The following is a 22,285-nucleotide window of genomic DNA, read 5'->3' as shown; positions in this document are numbered from 1 at the left end:
ATACCTCAATCATTTTCATTACTGAAAACAGGTTGTTTCATTTTATGATTTTCCGAATTGTTGGCAAACATTTTTTGTTTAGTTTTGTTTTTTAATGTGTTCTCGCATTTGAGCTAGGATTGTGCAGGAGGAAGTAGGATTCTGGTAAGCTGAAGTGGAGCTTTTGGGGGACCTGGAGGGGAGCTGGGTTGGGGGGCAGCGTCTGAAAGTGCTGCTTTTAGTGGGTTCGACCAGGGCATACTACTTAGGGGAAGCAGAGCACCATGTATGTCTCTGTGTGTAATCATCTCAACAACTTCATGAGGTGTAGCTATTATTTTCTCCTTTTTAAAGACAGGAAACTGAGGCTTAGAGATGCTCCTGTTTCTGAGATCATGCAGCCAGTGACACATGACCAGGAAGCTTTATGGCAGGCTTTAAGAGGAGTTCTTTTAGATAATCTCAATATATGGTGATACCTGGAGAGTTTCTACCACTTGACTCAATTTGTTTGTCTTGGGGCCGGGCTCAGTGGCTCACACCTGTAATCCCAGCACTTTGGGAGGCCAAGGCGGGCAGATCACCTGAGTTCAGGAGTTCAAGACCAGCCTGGCCAATATGATGAAACACCATCTCTATTAGAAATAGAAAAATTAGCCAGGTGTGGTGGTGGGCACCTGTAATTCCAGCAACTCGGGAAGCTGAGACAGGAGAATTGCTTGAACCCAGGAGGCAGAGGTTGCCGTGAGCTGAGATCGGGCCACTGCACTCCAGCTTGGGCAACGAGCGAGACTCCGTCTCAAAACAAATGTTATGCTTTTGAGCATAACACGTTATTTGAATACCTCCAGCTTCATCTGAAATATCCTTAATTGAGCAATTGCTGTGTTTAGGATGCCAGGTTTAGGCATGGTGGAGTTTGGTGGTTCTTGCCTTTGGGGAGTTGACATTATGAAAGGAATTCTTATGCCATGTGGACCCTGAGCCAAGTTCCCATGGGAAGGCCAAGGCTCACAGAAGCTCGCAGGAGTGGGTCTGCACTTCTAGGAAAAGCACAAGTAGGGGCTGAGAGCCCAGCGGGAAAGCAGGTTGGTTTTGAGTTTACAGTGTAATTTGGTGTTGAGGAAGGTGTTTGAGAAGATGGGTTGGAGGGATAGTGGGGCAAGGTGGAAGGTGGGGCAGGATTTGACCTTTTCTTCTTAATTTAAGTGGTAGGGAGTCCAAAGTTTTTGAGTAGAGAAGTGACAGTTGGCCTGCTTAGGCCTTGGAGACACCCTCAACAGTGGGCATGTGGTTTGTGTGTCTGTGCTTTGGGTGGCTGCCGTGGCTCACTTCACTGTTCGCTTTTTGGCCTGAGGCAGAGAGTGCATCCCATGGCAGCTGGTACAGGATGAACCGAGAGGCAGCACCCAGGATATCTGAATTGCCTAAAGCCACTGCAGTGATGTACACACATAGCGAAGCTTTATTTCTTTACAGCCATAGACCTGTTGAAAAGCTGAATCACATACTCTGCTTGATATTTGACTTCGTGGTTACCAATTCCAGGTGAGCCACCTTCAAGAGGGGTAACATCCTGTTGTCGGAAAGGTGCGGCCGGGCAGCAGGGAACCTGGGTTCCACTTTAGCCCTGACATAGAAGGTTTTGGTTCATGTCCCTTTGGTCTGGTAGGCCCCTTTTGGGTGCTTGTTTACTGAACTGATTTATCGTGTTTATAATGTTGGTAGATGGGTATATATACCAAGACCTCTGGTTTACTGAAGGTAGGGCCAAGAGCTTTGCAGCAGTCTGTTGAGTGGAGCCACGGGTCAGTCAGGACACCTGGCCCAGAGCACTGTGAGCTGGTGGACCTGCTTGTGGTCCCAGGTATTGTAGTGTGGCACTTGAGCCCACGCTACTGACTCTCTCCTCCCTTGCTCAATTTTGGAGTCATGCTGTCTTTGCCTGTTGCTGTTCTCTGCCTCAGCCCAAAAGGAGACAAGGAGTGCCTTCACCTGCCCTCATTGGGGGCAAGAGCAAGTCTGGATAAATGACTTTTACTGATAATTCCTCCAAATCATTTTTATCCTCCATAGCCAACACTCCTTCCTCTAAAAATCTGCAAAGTAGTAGTAAATCCTTTTCCATTCCTCTCCTTTGCTCTTTCAGGCCTCTGGTAAAGCTGGAAGCGCCTGAAAGAGAGGCAACTGAAGCCAAGGCTGCTGTAATCCACACGCTCTGGACATCACCCTGGGTGACTCAGATTTGGTTGCATTTGTCATTTCACAACCACCTGCATCTGATCCCACTGTGTGGGCAAACTCTCTTTTGGGAGTCTCTGCCTGGTGCCTGGTCTTGGGAGCATAGTGTTCTTCCCCCGAATTGCTTTTCCCAGCTCTTTCTCTATAGCTTTAGCCATGGGGTTCTCTAGTGAAAGCTGCCATGCCTATCCTCCCCATTTACTTTTGTTAATAGTCATTCCTTTTTTTTTTTTTTTTTTTTTGAGATGAAGTCTTGCTCTGTCACCCAGGCTGGAGTGCCATGACGCAATCTTGGGTCACTGCAACCTCTGCCTCCTGGGTTCAAGCAGTTCTCCTGCCTTAGTCTCCCGAGTAGCTGGGATTATAGGCATCTGCCACCACACCCAGCTAACTTTTGTATTTTTAGTAGAGATGGGGTTTTACCATGTTGGCCAGGCTGGTCGCAAACTTCTGACCTCGTGATCCGTCCACCTCGACCTCCTAAAGTGCTGGGATTACAGGCATGAGCCAATGCTCCTGACCGTTAATAGTCATGTCTTTTTTTTTTTTTTTTTTGAGATGGAGCTCGCTCTGTCGCCCAGGCTGGAGTGCAGTGGCGTGATCTCGGCTCACTGCAAGCTCCGCCTCCCGGGTTCACACCATTCTCCTGCCTCAGCCTCCGGAGTAGCTGGGACTATAGGCACCCGCCACTGCACCCAGCTAATTTTTTGTATTTTTAGTAGAGACAGGGTCTCACCGTGGTCTCGATCTCCTGACCTCGTGATCCACCCACCTTGGCCTCCCAAAGTGCTGGGATTACAGGCGTGAGCCACTGCGCCCAGCTAATAGTCATTTCTAAGAAGCAAATATGTACCATCGTATGCCAGTCATGTTAAATGCTTTCTGTGCAGTATCTTCATAGTCCTCGCAACAGTCCTATTAAATAGGTATAATTATCCTCATTTTGCAGATTTGGAAGGTGGCATTTGGGGAGGTCACCCTAATCTTTTCAGTTACCTAACTTAATGTACGGGAGGCATTATACCTCTTGCAGTCTGTATTTCATCTCATTTAATCTTTGCATCAACTTAAAAGTTCACTGTCATTTCTGTTTACAGATGAGGAAGCTGGGGCTTAGTTTAGATAACTTGCCCAAGGTTACTCTAGCTAGTTAGTGAGGGAGTCTGAATTCAAACCCAGGCCAGTGTACTCCAGTACAAGTGCTCTTCATCTTTTCACTTCTGCATTTGTTTATTAAGTAAAAATGTCCACTTTTGGGCTGACAAAGCTGATAGCTTCTCGAACTCCTGGCCTCAAGGGATCCTCCCATCTCTGCCTCCCAAAGTGGTAGGATTACAAGTGTAAGCCACACGCCCGGCCAAAGCTGATGGCTTCTATTGGATGTTTTCTAATGCTTTGTCCATTTTTAAATGGGGGAGGAAAGGGAGATAATGTACTATAGTTTAAGCTCCTTGAGGACTTTTTTTTTTTTTTTTTTTTTTGAGACAGGTCTCCTCTGTCACCCAGGCTGGAGTGCAGTGGTGTGATCTTGGTTCACTGCGACCTTCACCTCCTGGGTTCCTGTGATTGTCGTGCCTCAGCCTCCCAAGTAGCTGGGACTACAGGCGCATGCCACCACTCCCAGCTAGTTTTTGTATTTTTAGTAAAGATGGGGTTTTTTTCTTTGTTTGTTTGAGACGGAGTTTTGCTCTGGTTGCCCAGGCTGGAGTACAATGGTGCGATCTCGGCTCACTGCAACCTCTGCTTCCCGGGTTCAAGCAATTCTCCTGCCTTAGCCTCCAAAGTAGCTGGGATTACAGGCATGCGCCACCATGCCTGGCCAGTTTTTGTAATTTTAGTAGAGACAGGGTTTCATCATGTTGGTCAGGCTGGACTCGAACTCCTGACCTCAGGTGATCCACCTGCCTCGGCCTCCCAAAGTGCTGGGATTGCAGACGTGAGCCACCGTGCCCAGCCGAGATCGGGTTTTACTGTGTTGCCCAGTCTGGTCTCCTGGGCCTCAAGCGATCCATCCACCTCGGCCTTCTAAAGTGGTGGGATTAGAGACATGAGCCACCACACCCAGCCACTTCTTGTTCTTTTTAAGCATTTTATTCACTGATGCCTCCCAAGCACTTGCAATAGTGCCTGGCACATACTAGGTGCTCAGTCAGTGTTTGTTGAAGGAATGAATAAGGTAGGGGTTATTTGACCTGTTTCACAGGTGGCAATATTGACACAGAGCAGTTGGGGTGTCTTGCCCATAGGCATGCACCATTGTTGAAAACAGCTTTTGCTCTTCACACACAGATTTTTTTTTTTACAGGTATAAAATGGAAGTCATTAGATCTAAGTGATGGGATTGTAGAGTGTAATATAACACACTATAAATACCCAGTGTCTGGTATACAATGTAAACATTCAGTAAGTGACTGTGTTTGTTGTGGTTGGAGCTGCTTTTCTGCATGTGCCCTCATTTTGGGTAGGGTTGCCACACAGATTAGGAAACTTGAAAATTTATGAGCTATGGAAACCTTTTAAAGACATGTTTAATTAATCCAGTGTTTCTATCTTTGCTATACTATCCATCAAGCTATATAAGTAGTCAAATTGGTGAAATGAGTTCACATCTATCCTAAGCAAGTCGACAAGTGGTTATGACTGGCAAGATTTGATTAAATGATATTTGCATTTTCCCTGTTTGCAGTCGTGGAGCATTGCACTGGAAGGGGCCTCAGGGAAGCATGGTTCGTTTCTTTTCCTTATACCCCCTTAGCTTACATGTGAGGAAAGTGAGGCCGGGAGAGATGCAGGGGCAGGCTTGATGTGGAACTCTGGTCTTGCATGTCACATTCTTTTAGACATCAGCTCACCCTGCCAAATCCAGGTGCCTGGATGGGCTTGTGTGAACTTTTGTGGTGGAGCCACAATTATTCCTACTATGATGTTAGTAGCAGATTATATCAATAATCCACCAAGAGCCAATAAATCAAAATCAGGACTGTTTAAACATTGTTTTTTACCCATCATAAAATGTTCTTAGCCAGGCACAGTGGCATACCCGGGAAGTCCCAGCCACTTGGGAGGCTGAGGCAGGAGGATCGCTTGAACCTAGGGGTTTGAAATCAGCCTGGGCAACATTGTGAGACTCCATCTCTAAATAAGTGAATGAATGAATGAATGTTCTTATTCATTGTAGATAATAAGAAGGAATATGAAGAAAAAACAAGTTATCCTAAATTAAGATTATAAATAGTCCTAAGGATTAAAAATTATTTTTCTCATCAGAATTTTAATTATTTCACTGCACCTATGCCCACAATAGAAGAATTATAAATGAACCAAAAGGAAAAAACATCTAATGATGCAAAAAGGAAAAAGGAAAGTAAAATTGTTTATGCCCACAAGTCAGAGATAACCATTGTTGATACTTTACTGTTTCCTTCTAGATGGTTTTCTATGGATATATACACATATTACAAAAATGAGATTTATTGTGGACAATAAAAAAACCCATTTTTGTACATGTCTTTATATCATATGTTTAAAAATTTTAATATGATATGACAAGTCTTTTTCGGTGTACTCAAATATTCTTGAACATGAAAATCACATTTTGATGTGGCATGATTTTGGGGGGCAGTGTCATAGGCTAATGTTATAATTATTTTGCATTCCCTGGGCACTCATTGTATGAGTGAAGGAACCTATCTTCTAGGTTACATGAAACCAACATAGTATTAAACTTTTTATGGTAAATTGTGAATACGTAGTTCATCAGAAATTTATTTTAAAGAGGAAAATACTGAACTGACAAAATGTGTGTGTTTGTTTTTGGATAGCATGTGATCTGTCTTATTACCCCAAACCCGTGAGGGTTACTGATGAAACACAAATTGAGCAGTTCAAAAAGTCCTTCTGCTAGAGGGTTGGCCTCTCTTGAGAGGAAGGTGTTTGTTCTCTTACATAGGGCACTGTGTTGTGAATGTTAGGAATGATGTGATGTGTCCTTTATCTGTGGTTGTATTTTTATTGGATGTTTAATCAATGTCATGTTATTTGGACATTCTAGAGCAATTACTCCCAATCTTTTTAAATGTAAGGTACTCTTTTAATGTAAAAAATTTCCAGACCAAGTATGATTTTAATTATTTTTTTAGATTCTGTCGAGAAGCTCTAATGACAGAAAAACTCTATTAACACTTTAGTGGCACTTATCTTTATTAAATATAGCAGCATCTTCATATACTTGCAAAATAATAGTACATATATGTGTAAATTTAATTAATTTCTAGATGCTTGATGAGCAAATGATTAAGTGGAGCCCTTGAAATAGCTCCCTGGAGGGCCCCTGCCCTAGAGGAAGACAGATCCTGCATATGTAACCCTAAAGTCTAATGTCAGGAAAATAATGATTAGACTAGTTCTGAACTGCAAGTGGAGTTCTGTAACTCTAGAGCTAAACGCCACTGTATGACAAGTTAGGAAGATATATTTTCTTCCACCTGTTCATACATTGAACGGTTTCCAGAGCAGCCCTTGATATCACCTCATTTTCCTCATCATTTCAAAGAATTCAACTGGGGAAGAGAATGCAGTCAGCCAGATTGTAAGAAACATTTGGACATAATGACTCTCCCTTGGCCCTTTTAATTAATCTACTGTGATCTATTAGAGAGAGGACTGGGTTTGTTAGCTAGAAGACTAACGAACGTAAGGTCCTGAATGCAAGCCCAACCTTGATTATGATTAAAATAGAAAAAGATATACTTCACACCTTGGTTTTTCCATCTCTAAAATGGGCAGAATTATCTTCCTTGTGCCTTCTTAGGAGATGACACAGTGATACCCATGGGCAGCATTTTCTTTCTTTTTAATCAGTAAACGTAAACAAAAACCTTTGTAAGGATGGAAGCTATTGGAAAGTACCATATAAAGGATTAGGACCATAAATCCAGGGAAATTCTAAGCATTCTGAAAGCTGCCTTTAGGCAGGGCAGCAGCCAAAAGACCAGCTGGTAGATTGAGACCTTTCTCAAAAACCTGACTTCATTCTCTTGTGGTTCCATTTTCCTTTTTTTCAAATGGGGTCTAGTGGCTTAGTTGTGGTTATTCCACAGTGATGCCTCTTTTATTGCTATTCTTCTGGTTCTGACAACAACAGCATTCTTGCATCACTTAACTCTCCAAGATGCAGGCAGGGGAGGTGACTGCCTCATTTCTGATGTGCTTGTTACCTACAGGAAAAGCAACCCAGTATTCTACCTTTGTCTAGGAGTTGGGATTGGGAGCAGGTATTCCGTTTAAGTTTTATGTGCCATCTGTATATTTTCAAAAACATTTAACATGATCTTTATTTCAAGCTTATATAGCCCTTTCAGGTTGCTCTAGGGAACTTAGCAAAACAGGTAGACAGTATGGATCAACTGAGCCCAGGAAAGAATGGGATTTGGGAAGATAACATTGTTTGGATTTTCTGCTAATACTGAAACTGGATTTTTACTACACAGGCAGGGAGAATTACCATCCTGTGGTGGACCTGGTGAGAGAGATGGCATATGACTAAGCGAGTCAGCTGACCTCAGTTAAAGGGCTGTGACCATCTGTACAATGGGACCAGTACCTCCTCCAACTGTTGGTCTCAGCTGAGTGAGATTCCCATGTCTGAGGAGGTGATCGGGGTGATGATGACTTTTGATGGAACTGACCTCACACAGGTTTCCGGGGGAAAAAGCCCACCAAACTTTAAGAATTCTAAAATAATTTTACAATTCTGATTTGAGTAGAAGTTTGATTTGAAAAGCAACTTCATCTGCACCTTCTCTCTTGCCTTTGTTTATAGATGTCAGTAATGCCAGTATTTTAAAAAGTAGAAATGAGTTATAAATCATATCTTAAGGATTTTAGTTTGTTTTGAAGAATTGTTTAATTGGCTAGGATTTCTCCCCCCTTCAGTAGCTTCAGATCCCAATGGCTAGGCAATATGGAGATAATAGTAAAGAACTAAGCTTTTTGTAAGAGATGTTATTTATTTATTTATTTTTAAATAGAGATAAGGTCTTGCTGTGTTGCCCAGGCCGGTCTCAAACTCCTGGGCTCCAGCAGTCCTCTATCCTCAGCTTCCCAAAGTGTTGGGATTACAGGCATGAGCCACTACACTCAGCCTGAGACATTATTTGAGGAGGAGGTCATGAATATATAATAAACTTAGGAGTACAAATGAAAAGTTTTCTCTTGAACCTACCTTTTTGAACAGGAGAAGAGGTGATTTTTAGGTATAATGGTGTGCAAAGTAACAAATAACAGTCTCTAAAGACATTTAAAACAATAAGTAAATCATAAATATCTTTATTCAGGATGAACTGAGTTCTGAAGCCTGATGTTTTCAAGAGTTCTTTATTATCAGGTGGCTTGTGAAAGCCCATCGTTAACCAAACGTGTTGTGTTTGCCTCAGAATTTCATTAAAAAGGTATGCATAGGTTCATATCCCCCTTATGTGAGGTGGCAGTGAAACAGAAACTTGATAGAAATATTGAGGAGGGGAAAAGATGAAGCCACCGCGGCACCTGGCCTCCCTCTTTCACTTCCCTTTCCAACTCTGCTCCTTTGAGATGTTCTTCGAGAAGATGGAGGAAGCTTGCTGGGTTTAGGGTCATCACCCAGGATCTGGCGACAGGAGTGGCTCAGCACTGGGAGTTCCCTCCCCAAAGCCAACTCGTCACATCCAGCTGCTGTCAGGAGTTGAGCAGCCCTGTCCCCTGGCTTTCCTGGGAAGGCCTGGGTGGAGGCGGCAGGAGCAGGCAAGGGACCAAGAGAGTGCCTGCTAGACCTGATGCTTCCCCCTCCCCCCGCAGCCCCCAGGGAAGGAGCTGCCTTGTAGACTCCGTACAGGGAGGCAGGGAATAGAGGGTTGGAATCCAGAAAAGAGGGTGGAGGGCATGACTGCAGTTACTGCCATTGTCTCAGGACAGACAGACCAAGCCCTGGTGCAGAAATTGTTTGGCTGTTGTCCTTTTCAGATGTTTGCATGCAGGAAGTGCCTTTGATAAAGTACGGTTTGCTAACATGAGTATGATATTCATGCGCATTTTTGGATGCCAAACACATAGGCAGATGAAACTAAGAAGCCAAATGCTAAGATAGTTGTTGATGAATGGAAACTAGCCTAACTGGCTCCACTGTTGGAGTAGTTGCTCAAACTACTCCAAACTTTTGTGTGGTCTACTAAAAACATTAGTTAGAAAGGTACAGTGTTAATTTAAGGCAGGGAAGCCTCCAGCACATGAGAGTCGGGTCTCTCTCGGTGATGCTGGGAGGGAAGGATGGGAGATGAGAGTCATTTCACGGCCGCCTAGCTCCTCCTCTTCCTCTCTCTGCCCTGGAGCTGCAGCCTCAGCTTTCAGAGTGTCTTGCCTGGTGGTAGGCCCGGCAAGCAGTTGGATTTTAAGTATTTCTCAGTTATTTTCAGTATCATCAGTCATCACTTTCAGAGTTCCTTTTCTTTTTCAAGGGTACCCAGTCTAACTGTTTAGCTCCTTTTCAATAGCCCTCCTCACTCACTTATGCCCAGTCAGGAAGATTAATAATGTTAACTGATTTACTATCGCTGCAAAAAGCATTAGTTAATTAGACTCTTACACCTCAGTCAGATGGCATTAGACACCCTTTGTGCACTTTAACTCAAGGATGTTAAAGACCTAAATCTTTCAGAAAAAAAGAAAAGAAAGAAAAAGGACAGGCACTTTTCCAGTTTAAGCTGCATGTTGGTCCATGTTAATTAGGCATTTGTCCTTTAGTCTGGAGGTGATAGAAAATGCCAGTTACTGTGGTATTTAACTGACATCAAACTCCTGTCCAAATAATTCAGTTGGGCCCAGCCTTCTCTCTTAATTGGTGGGAAGGAAAACTTCGGCACACACCCAGAATAGGGAGGAAACTGTTACTTACGTTGAACATTTTAAAGTTTCATTCTGAAGGATCTGAAAGACACTTGAATATTTTTTAAATTAACTATCCAGTTGAGCTTTTTAAAAACAGTAACAAAAGAATCTCCCCTAAAACTTGAGCTCCCCCAAATGATTAGCTTTTGTAAGTCTTCAGAAAATGAAAGTTTAGTCATTGTTACCCAAGGTCAATGTGGTGGTTGTTATCCATAGCTCTTACAGATTTATGTATCTGTTTGGCCCTGTTTTAAAAAGTGCTCCGAAAATTGACAGTTTTCTAGCTCAGACTCATATTTCTTTATTAATACCAGGAATTCACAAGTGGGTTAAGGCACCCAGCAGTATACACATTTAAAAATCAATATATGCTAGCATATTGGGACAAAAGTGACATGAATATGATTGTTTCATGGGAGCAATTAGATGACACTTTTTTTGTTTTGTTTTTAAAAGTAACTTGTTCCTAGTTGCTGGAGAAGGTAATCCTCCGTAACAAGAGTATAGTTTACCTTATTCATGAGTTACATAAAACAATTACAAAAATAATGAAAAGATTTTTTTTCTAACTAGTAGGTAGCCTTATTTGACTCTAAACCTTACTCACTTTTGTGTATGGTTTCTAGCCAAAGGTTCACACATTTGAGAGCATTTCACTTTTAGTACTGAACTACTTTTTCGTGCACTGAATGAATACAATATGTTAACACTCCTGTAAGGTCCAGAATTGCTTGGCTGCCCCTTGCCCTGCCTGCCTGGTACTGGCTGAAAAGGTACCATTGTTTGCTCTGCAAACACTGAGTGATGTTTGTTTCCAAGGTGACTGGTTCTATTGCTGCCCTTTAAGCAAAGGTGGGAGGGGGGGTGGGGGAGAGAGAAAGTTGGCTTTAAACACCTGAGAGCATCCTGTTCTGGGTACAGTGTGTGTATGTATATGTTTGTAAGTTGAAATTTTATTTTAACTGAGGTAATAGGAGAAAAAGGGATAGTGTAGAAATGGGAGGAAAAGACAGTATCAGTAAGTTAAAAATATCAGTAGGTTCTGATATTTAACTCAATATACTTTGAGTGAATGTAATGGTAAGAAATGTTAAAATTAAAGATCTGGTTCGACTGAAGTTAACTTTACATTTGGAGTTAAGGGGAGAAAAAACATTTTAGATAACTGTTGAAATGTTAAATTTATTTTTGCATAAAATAATTCTGCTATAACCTGTGTGTAGCTATTCAAACGAATAAATATTTGACAATATAACTGAATCGGTTATTGATCAGGTAGTTGGGCCTTCAAAAAAAAGTATGAGAGAATATGAAATATAAACAGATTTAAGTTCTGTAAAAACAAAATCTGTAAAATCCTTCAGGTATATTTGTGTTCAAAATTTTCCAAAAAGATAAAATAGATTAAAAGTATCTTTTAATTGGTGATATATATTGACTCAATTCATTAGACTTTGGAAATTTATATTTTATCAGTCAGAACTTTTAGATTCAGACTACAAAAAAAATTCCTTCTTGGTCCATTCCCCCACCCACCCTTTTTATTGTACATAGATGCTGTTAACAGAACTTTGCCTTTTTCATTCCTATCAGGTTTAGTACAGTTCATGCGCAGGTTTCAGTAAACATTAACTACTTTTATCAGAGCTTGCAGTGTGCTGAATGGTTAGCAAAGAGAGTGTACTGCAAGAGACAGATGAAAATGAGAGAGTCCAAGGTCACATGGATTTTGAATTTTTTTTAATTATTGAGAATTTAGGGGAAAGACCATCAGGCTTCACACTTTAAATCTCTTTATGTGGGCCTGCCACACGGCTTCTTTGCCAGCTTTTGTACGTACTGAAGCTAAAATATTTGTTCAGATGCTGTGAGTGGCAAGACAGGTGACTTTAAAACATGGTTTTATTTTTCTTTCAATCAGAAAAAGTTTTATTCAGGGCTGCCTCCTAGGATGAAAGATTCTTAAGGCCCTATCAAAGATGTAATGCAACACTTATCGTGGTGATTCTTAGACTCCTTTGAATTTTATAGGGATATCCTTTTTTCTCAAAGATTTTTCAGGATTGCCTTTTGATAATCTATTTCGTTTCTGGAGTTAGCACAGTAACTCGTAAACCAAGTGCTAAGATGAAATCTGAAACACAGATACAGAATAAACGTGTTTTGGATATCATGTAATGATCCCCAACTTTTGCCTATCATTTTCGAAAACAGGAATGTGATTTGTACTTATTTTTAGAGAAAAGGACACGAACATTTAAGAAATTACTGACAAAAATTATTCTCCTCCTGCCCCTCCGATCCAATAAGTTTGAAGCCGCTGGTCCTCGCCTTTTACTCCTTAGCTGGACAGCGGGTTCGGGATCTGCCCCATGACTAAGGCTGAAGTGGAAAGTTGCGAAGATAGAACAAGAGTTGTTCCTTAGGGTGGTGTCCCTAAACTTGAAAGTGGACTTGGTCCTGCTCGCAGGTGGGCTTGCACGCGCCAGGCTTCGTATGGTGGCTCGCGCGCGCTGGCCCTCGAGTGCCAGCGTGGGTGACCCTTGCCCCGCCCCGGACGGCCTTTTCACCCTGTTCTGTTTCTGGGGAGGGGCGAGGGGAAAACTGCGGGTGCCTTCCCTCAGAGGCGGGCAGCCATTGTGCCTCAGGAACACGGTCTGAGTAGAGTTGTGTTCGCACAGCTGAAGGCGCCCGGCGGCCCTCCCAGGGCCTCGAGGGTCTGTCTGTGCCCTCCTCAGGCTGGGAGCGGGCAGCCGACTGCCCGCGTCAGGGCTCCACGGCCACGGGAGCCCCCTCGGGCCGCCCCTGGGGCTCCCGCAGTGGGTGTCCGGTGAGCGGGTAGCGAGGCCATCAGTCAGGGCGACGGGCGCCGATTGGCTGGCGGGCTGGCGGGGGCCGGGCGGGGCGGGGCTCGGTGTTCGTTCGCGCTGGCGTTCCCCTGTGAGTAGAGCCGCATCTTCCAGCGGATCTTGCCGCACTTTCCTCAGCCGCGAAGGGCACGGCCGCTGGCGACACAACCTAATGAACAACCAGAGCTATTCAGAGATGCCTTTAGCAACTCAGCTCCTTAGAAAAAATAAATTCCTCTCAGGGAAAGATTAGAAGATGAGTGTGCTTGGAGCGAACCCGTGCCCGCCGGCCCCCCCCCCCCGCCTTTTTTTGGCTAGAGGGCATTTAGCCTGTGACCACTTTTAAATTTTCACAAGATTTGCATAGACATGAGCATGCCCACTCGCATTATGCAATTATTTCCCCAAATAAGTCCCCATTGAAACATTTGGCTTCCCCGATGGCTATTTCAGAATAAAAACGTAGCAGGGTATTTCATGATGGGTAGCGCCAAAAACTTGTTTAAAAGAAAAACCACGTATCTAGAAAATGCTCCTTAAAGCCTTTTTTTGACGAGGAGGAGGGGTGCAGACACTTGCCTGTGGCAAAGTGGACCTGGAAGGAGCGGGGCGTGTGTAGGACAGAGCCCAGGAGAACGGGCAGCCGGGTGGCCGGGCCAGGAGGCAGGGCCTTTCTGGCCCTTTCCGCAGAGGGCTGGATAATTGCCTCTCCTTTCTAAAAGGAGCCGTTTTCTGGGTTGGGCGCGGTGGCCCTCGCCCGTAGGCTCACGCTCGTAATTCCAGCACTTTGGGAGTACGAGGCAGGCGGATCATCTGAGGTCAGGAGTTCAAGACCAGCCTGGCCAACATGGTGAAACCCCCGTCTCTACTAAAAAAATACAAAAATTAGCTGGGCGTGGTGGCGCGTGCCTGTGATCCCAGCTACTCAGGAAGTTGAGGCAGGAGAATCGCTTGAACTTGGGAGGTGGGAGGTTGCAGTGAGCCGAGATCGCACCACTGCACTCCAGCCTGGGCAACAAGAGTGAAACCCCGTCTTAATTTAAAAAGAAAAAAAAAGTCTATTTTCTGAGAATGGAGGTGGAGGACCACACAAAACCCAACCAGTTCCTGTGGCTTCCGCTTATATACCCTCCTCCGAGAGCCAGTTCCCATGCCCTTCCCAGCTGCGCTGCCCTCGGCACCACCGGGTGCCTGTCCCCTCTCAAAGCTGGACGCCTTTGTCTCCTCCCGCCTGCCCTTGGTGTCAAGTCTCCCTCCCGGACGCAGTTTCTCGATGTTCTGTACTGGAAGTACATCACCAGTGAGGACAGCAGGTCACTGGTAACCATCAGGCTGTTCCCGGTGGCTAAAGGTTGCCTGCTGCCAGGCGCCTTGCTGAGTGTGCCATGTCTTAGTCTGAGACAGTTCGTGGGGTCAGGCTTGACCCCCAGCAGGCCTGCTTCATGAGCTGGCGCCTCTGCAGCAATGTGATGGGCGGAACCATGTAGGGCCAGCTTACCAAGCCAGGGCACTGACTTCTGCCCCAAGGCCGGGCAGGGACGACCCCAGCACCGGGCACTCTAGGACCCTAGAACGAGTTCAGTGACTTTACATGGCACCCTCTCTCTCCACTTTGAGACTTACCTCACTTTTGCTGTACCACTTTTGGTGGTCGCTTTTCTCCTAATAGTGATTCTTCATTCTTCATGGGGGGTGACTTTTCTCTTCTGCACATGCTGGGACCCCACTCTAGGAGGTTCTGGTGGAGCATGAGCCATTGACTGGGGCATTGGAAGCTTCCCAGGCGATGCAAATACAAAGTCCTAATAAAGCTTTCAAAACTGCGTTAGAAACAGGTCACTTTTACATTTGTGTTGGAAACTTGTCTTGAGACAAATGAATACATTTGAGCCACTGGGATTTTTGGGGAAAATACAGCTAAAAGGGTTAGGAAATGATACATAAGGAAATTCTCCCATCTGATGCTTGCTTGCTTGCTTGCCTGCTTGCTGCAAACCTGTGTGTTTTCTATTAAGTGAGGCATTGTGGTTCCTGTGCTAGCCCTGATAGGCCTTCAGCACTGGCAGGTGTAAATGCGGCTCATTAATTTTTTAAGAAATTGGAACTCTGACAGTTTTCAGGGATGCTGAGTAGCTGGTACCAGATGTTTCTTTTGTTAAGGGCATGGAGAGGCAGTGTCACAGGTAATCAGGCTATGGTCGTTCACTCCCTTGGTCTGAGACTATGCGTTTTGTGGTGCTGAATATTTTCTTAAACCAAGAAGGGTGTGGGGAGGTGCATGTTCTGGTTTCTAGTTGGGCTTTCCCCGGACACTGGCTCTTGCAGTATTATCTTATGTAGAGAGGTGTTGACTCAATTATCATTAGACCCAGCTCCTGTTAGAAGAGAGTAAATGGTGCTTGGGGCCTCTTTATCTAGACCGTTTTGCCACAGCTGAAGTGACAGCCTGTGCTTCTAACTGAATTCAGTCCTTTATTTTCACTCCCTTACTGTGGAACAACAGCAAAGTCGGCCGCTCATCATTCGGGTGCAGACTTTACAGCCTCTGAACAGCCTCTGCTTTTGCAGTTTATGAATGCACCATTTGTTGTTTGGAGCACAACTGTTAGATACAACTGGCCTCTGCAGCCCACTCTGCCGGCGACCAGTGTGCATCACTGCAGCCTTTTTTTCTTTTTCTTTTCTTTTTTTTTTGCATAGGCCAAATTTTTGCTTTAAATACCACCATTTTGTCCACACTAGAATTTCTTTGACCCAACTTACATTTTTTCAAACGTAAGTTTCAGAAATAAGGTTTTAATTTGGTCAAACTGTTGGTCTAGGGATCCTGAATAAGTGCAAGTATTTTGCTTTATTAAAGGGGGAATTGTTTTTGTGACTTGGTTTTGCACACTTTTTTTATATTCTCAAATATGTGACTTCCAAATTTTCCTTTAAATTGGGTTGAAGTTAGAAAGTTTTATTATTTCCTAAGTCATTATATTTTTTCTTTTTGAGCTTTATGCACAAATAATGTCTTCAGTTTAGAACTTTAGATCTTAAATGTTCTCATAACAAAAAATAAGTATATGAGGTTATAGATATGTTAGCTTGATTTAACCATTTCACAATGTATACATATATCAAAACCTCACCTGTACACCATACATATACAATTTTAATTTGTCAACTATATTATAATGTGAAACTTAATTTTTTTTTTTTTTTTTTTTTTTTTTTGAGACGGAGTCTCGCTCTGTCGCCCAGGCTGGAGTGCAGTGGCGCAGTCTCGGCTCACTGCAAGCTCCGCCTCCGGGGTTCACGCCATTCTCCCGTCTCAGCCTCTCCGAGTAGCTGGGACTACAGGCGCCCGCCACCATGCCCGGCTAATTTTTTGTAGTTTTAGTAGAGACGGGGTTTCACCGTGGTCTCTATCTCCTGACCTCGTGATCCGCCCGCCTCGGCCTCCCAAAGTGCTGGGATTACAAGCGTGAGCCACCGCGCCCGGCCGAAACTTAATTTTTAAAAAAGAATTTAAGGGAAACTGCCAAAACCAAACTTTACAATGTGATATTGAAGAGTATTTATAAGTAACTTTAATTCCTCATTCTTCTGCTATTGAAACATGGTCTTATCCAAAGGTGATAGCATTAATGTTAGGATTTTCACTTCTGTTTTGTTTTTCTCACATAGACAATTCTTTGACCCTGTGTCATTATGATGGTGTTGTGTTCTCTGGTTGTATACATTGACATTATTCCTTTTTTTTTTTTTTTTTTTTAACAAATTATTTCTATTTCTTTGTATTTTAGTTAATAAAGTATATTTTAATCTTTTTCTGCTGTGCTTTACATATTCAACAACTGGTTCAAATTGTCAGTTCTAACTGCGTTTAGGCCTTGCTTCAGCCAAGGAGATAAATTTCTGTTAAGGCAGCAGTAAACATCTTACAGCAACCAACTCTATGTGCCTTGGTATCCTGGAGCTTCCAAAAATGAAACAGTCACTTGTTGAAAATGAAGAAGCTTTCTGTAGTTGAATTTTGAAGTAGATATATTTATTCATTGTCCTTCAGAGAGATTATGAAGGCCCTGGGTTACATCTGCATTTTTGATAAAATTGCGACATACAAACATAGTTAATGGGGGAAAGTGTAATCTTTTGTGAGAGTCATGCTTTCTTTTTCGTCTCAGTGTGTAGAGGGGAAGATCTGTCTTTTTATGATTAAAAAAGACACCCACTCTTTCCACTACCTGAAGAATCCTGAAGGTCCATGTGAAGACAAAGCAGCCATAAGCAACAAGTTAGGGAAAATGAGCTTGTGTGTTAGTGCTTCGAAGAGCAGTTTTCTCAGCTCTGTTCTAATTTTCAGAGCAGGTTTACGTGTGTGGTCCCATGTTTTGGTGGTTGGTTTTGATCTGTACCTTTCAACTGAGCAAAGTCTCCTTGGACTTTTCTCCTTTTCCCATAGTTTCTTGCTGGCTTCTACCTGTGATTAATATGTGTGTTGCTTAAAATGGCAACTGAAACATCACCAGGAATTTTCACCAGGTAGAAACTGCTTTTCCTGTATCAAAACAACCAGTACAGCTTAGCTGATGCTTCTGTTGCTAAGCAGGTAAATTTCTGGTCTTCAGGCTGCCCTTATTAACCCTGTAAATGCCTAATGTCAACCAAAGAAGAAGGAAAGAACTTGATGCTTCCTTCTTATCTAGTGCTTTGTTCAAGTGCGTGAAAACTGGACCTATCTCAGCCTAATTTTGATGTATCTATTTTAGAGGACCTAACCTTGATTTACCTATTTTGCAGGGTCAGGAGGAGAGTTGGGAGATGGAGAGGGCCTGTGAGGTTGGTAGTTTCCAGTGAAATGTCAGCCCCAGTAGCTGATAGTGGAAGTCTCATACTAGATGAACAAAATTATGGGTTTATTTCAGTCAGTAATGGGCCCTGTCTTTTTCTTTGGGACTTTTCTCTGCCTGTAACTGCCCCTATGCCTGTGGGGATAAGAAGAGGGAAGAAAGGGGTTGCTGTTTGCATCTGTTTGCCAGAAAGGAGTTAACAGAACATACCGCAGAACAGGTTGGGCAAGACTGTTAAAGCCAGTGATGAAGCCTTCCTCTCTCTCTCTCTCTCTCTTTCCCTACCTCCCTACGCCACCTCTCTGTATCCCTCTCCTTCCTACTCTGCGCACCCCCCCCCCGCCAGGACTTTAATACGTCTTCAGACTATACTCCCCCCACCAACACACACACACACACAGAGACACACACACTTCAGTATCTGGCTTTCCTTCTAGGCAGAACATTGATGTGAATAAAACACTTTGTGGAGCCTGTGTGAGAAGCAGGCAGTGGCTGTGGGCCTCAGCCTTGCCATCTGTTTCTAGAGCAGTCTGTGGCCCGCTTACCATGCCCTCTGTCATGTAACATAGGCCCCATTCAGCAGCAGCATTCTTGAATGTGCATTTATGTCTCTGTGGGACTGTGGGGTAGATGGCCTGAGAGAGGGAAAGCAGGAGATGGGAGGGGAGGAGGCGAGGTGGGGACGAAGAAGGAAGTGTGTTGCACACGCAGACAGCCAGGGAGGGCGGTGAGGTGGAGTCACTGCAACTTGGTGCCAGTAAGTCAGGAGACATTGCTGCTGGAAGTATCCACAGTTAGCTCTGACTTAGGGGACGTCTTATGGCCATAAATGTGGAGGAACTGAGGGCTTTAAAAGCCAGTTTGGGTCTGATATAAGTTCTGCTTCGTGTTTGTGTCCATTCACTCCGTAAACATACCATATATAGTCATGCTTGAGCTCACTATAACACACATTGCAAGGGAGCCGCTCATAGTGCACACATCCTTTGGCTGTTAGAAGCAGACTCACATAGGCTATTTCTGGTGTGTCGTGGCTTTCTTCTTTCTTTTTTTTTTTTTTTTTTTGGTGGGGAGGAGGTAGTGGGGGAGGGAGAGGAAAAGGAGCTCTTTCCTTCCATCTTCACACTGTTTGGAAGATGTTTCTGATTCTAGTTTGTCTGGCACTCTGAAAGCTAAGGAACTGTATTGTCATGGCAGAAGAAACAATTCTCTGTGTGCATCTGTTTTAGAATGAAACCGTATTTTTCTTAGTATCTTAACATCACATGCATTTTGTAGTTTATGGTCTCCAGTCTCCAGCTGTTTTTGGAGCACCTTCTAACTTTGAGAGGGTGAGCTCTAGCCTGTAAAATGGACTGTGGGTGGCTCGTGGAGAAGGTGCCCTGGTGTGCTTTTTTGTGTCCTCTCTGGATTCTCCCTGAGCTGTCCACCTCTGAAGTCTGCTTCACCTTCACACTGCCAGGGCAAGACATGCAGCTTCTGCAGAACTCATGGCAGCCGTTTTCCACTTGACTGAGCTGGGTCTGTGAAGCAGAGAGGAATCAGTAATAGGAAAGAAATGCAGTTTTTTTTTTCCACCCTTAGAATACCTATGATACTGCATTTCAGCTTGGAGTGCGCAGCATGAGGCATTTGTGGTTCAGATAAGAGGTCTTCCTTTTTCCTCCTCCTGTTTTCTTTTCCTTCCTTCTCCCCCACTCCCCAAAGGCTTACTGCCTTTCTTCTAGGCCACGTGTGTAGATAACCTTTGAGGAAAAGATGGTTTCCGTGCTGGGATATTTGGATATTATGTGAAGGGACAAGATGAGCCCTTTCTTTGCCTTGTTTTCTTTTCTCTGGCCTCATCAGAGTGAATTATATCTGACTGTGTGACAGTTAATTGTACCATCCTTCCCGTGTCCTAAGCTGATAAGCCCCTCTCTGTCTGCCTCCATCAAGCTTCTTTGTTTGAGAAGTTCCTAATGCAGTAGAAGAACAAAGTGACAGTTTTCTCATTTACTGAGGTCTCTAAAGCACATTCATAATGCTCTTCATTATATCTTTCTTATAACCTCAGTCGTTCAACTTAGGTAATTGAATTGTTCCATAGTACCAGTGATTGATAAGTTAAAACTTCCTCAGAAACCTCAGTGAGTTCAGGAAAAAAAAAACAAAAAACAGTTTGTTTTTTAAGCTATGTATATTCATTCCAAACTATTATTGGCTTGGTAGATAGTATTCACAGTAAGACACTGGGCACTGCTGGAGTGCCAATTACCATTGTGGATATAGCAATTGATTAGCTAGCTGACTCAAAAGTAGTATGCTGCTTATGTAGAGGTCGCTTATTTGGCATTCTTCAGTCCAGAATATTCAGCCGATGTGCATGTGAGTGAGAGCCAGCAGGATATACGTGGGGGGAGAGGTATGTAAAATAAAGTTTTCAAAGCCACAAAGGTGTTAGGAAGTCCTGGTACTGTAAACACTCCTACCTTGATTCCCATTGATCCTTTAGGCCTGCACTTTAGCACTATTTATGCTTACTGTAGATACAGCCCTGACCACCTTGTCTCACATTTTCCAGTCTACACTTGTGAGGCCAGTGTTGGGGATGGAAAAAAGCCATCAGAAGGAGACACATTGACAACAAGCAGGAAAGATGTTAGAGGATGAGACAAGAATTCAGACGGCACGGTGGATTCTCATTGGGGGAATTTCACAGACTGGACAGGGGAGCCCTCTGTGTTATTTCTTACAACTGCCTGTGTATCCACAATTATCTCAGGAAAATTTTCAATTGAGAAAAACAAGCATGGCCAACAGAGCCATGTGGTATAGTGGCACAAGTAAAGTGGAGGGGGGGGTATGTCACTAGTTTCGAGCCAACAGATCCATGTGGTATAGTGGCACAAGTAAAGTGGGGGGAGCATGTCACTAGTTTCCAGCCAACAGAGCCATGTGGTATAGTGGCAGAAGTAAAGTGTGTGGGGGGGTATGTCACTAGTTTCCAGAGGCAGCCTAGTGTAAGTTGTTCATCATGATGATCCTGAGTCACCCCCACAAAAGTTTGGATTAATCATACGTTGATTCACCATGCTATGCCTAAGGAAACAGGGAAGTTTGAAAGATACTTTAGAATGATTTACACCCAGGAGTTTTGTGTGGAAAACTAATTTCTGAATACTTTCCTTCCCCTCAGTGATGTGCAGCTGCTTCATGAGTTAACATGACATGTTAGAATAAACCTTTCAGTATAGTCAGACATATACTAAAATATTATTTATCTTGCCCAGATTTGTAGAAAAAAGTTATTCATTAACAGATTCAGATGATGTCCAAATACCATACCAGGTTGTCTGTATTCCCTTTATTTTTTGAGACAGAGTCTCGCTCTGTTGCCCAGGATGGAGTGCAATGGCACAATTTCGGCTCACTGCAACCTCTGCCTCCCAGGTTCAAGAAATTCTCCTGTCTCAGCCTCCTGAGTAGCTGGGAATAGAGGCGCGTGCTACCACACCCAGCTAATTTTTTGTATTTTTAGTAGAGTCGGGGTTTCACCATATTGGTCAGGCTGGTCTCAAACTCCTGACCTCAGGTGATCTGCCCGCCTCGGCCTCCCAAAGTGCTGGAATTGCAGTTGTGAGCCACCGCGCCTGGCCATTTGTCTGTATTCCTAATGTGAATTGTGCATATTTATCACCAAAAGAATATACAAAATGTCATGGATTTTTAAAAGCAAATGATACCAGAGATCCCTAGGCACCAGAGAAGTCATAGACATCCTGGAAAACATAGTCTCTATAGGAAAAGAATCCTGAACTTAAAGGAAGTCTCAAGTTAAATTTAAACCATCCAATGGTGAATTGGAAGGAAGGAGTGCCCTCAACTAAGACTTACTGTAAAAAACCATAGAATTTTAGAGCTGGAATGGACTTGAGAGGTGACTTGTTCTGTTTTTATGGGTTTGTCTTCATTTTACTCAGTGTTCTTCCACAATTCATGTCTCTGCCCAGAATTGAACAACTCACCTGGAATAGTGTCCACGTGGCTTTTTGGCCATGAGGAATAATCCTAACTTGGAAAATAAAAGGTATTTACTCAGCAGAAATTACTAGGTTTTGGGTTTTGTTTGTTTGTTTTTTGTTTTTTGTTGAGACAGAGTTTTGCTCTGGTCACCCAGGCTGGAGTCCAATGGCGCAATCTCGGCTCACTGCAACCTGGCGCCTACCAGGTTCAAGCGATTCTCCTGCCTTCACCCTCCCGAGTAGCTGGGATTACAGGTCTGCACCACCACGCCCCCGGCTAATTTTTGTATTTTCAGTAGAGACGGGGTTTCACCATGTTGGCCAGGCTGGTCTCGAACTCCTGACCTCAGTGATCCACACACCTTGGCCTCCCAGAGTGCTAGGATTATAGGCGTGGGCACTGTGCCTGGCCTGGCTGGTTTTTTTTTTTTTTCAAGGTTATTTGCTAATT

At 43.7% G+C, this 22,285-nt stretch overlaps 1 protein-coding gene across 13 annotated transcripts in view; it reads left to right on the top strand.

The window, feature by feature from the left end:
• RREB1 (ras responsive element binding protein 1) overlaps positions 1–22,285 on the top strand; it is a 202,491-nt gene that overhangs the window by 78,437 nt on the left and 101,769 nt on the right. The window contains exon 1 of one of the 13 annotated variants that reach the window (XM_055263012.2): positions 11,013–11,080. The exons of 9 other annotated variants lie outside the window; for them this stretch is intronic. The gene's annotated coding sequence lies outside the window, so the exon portion shown is untranslated. Of the gene's footprint in view, positions 1–11,012; positions 11,081–12,479; positions 12,611–22,285 lie in introns of those variants that run through there. 3 more of the 13 variants (XM_063632934.1, XM_055263013.2, XM_055263014.2) reach the window with 3 other exon arrangements.

The sequence above is a fragment of the Symphalangus syndactylus genome, chromosome 23 (assembly GCF_028878055.3).
Source record: "Symphalangus syndactylus isolate Jambi chromosome 23, NHGRI_mSymSyn1-v2.1_pri, whole genome shotgun sequence".
In the NCBI taxonomy this organism is placed as follows: Eukaryota; Metazoa; Chordata; class Mammalia; order Primates; family Hylobatidae; genus Symphalangus; species Symphalangus syndactylus.
This window is presented reverse-complemented; position numbering and strand designations above follow the sequence as displayed.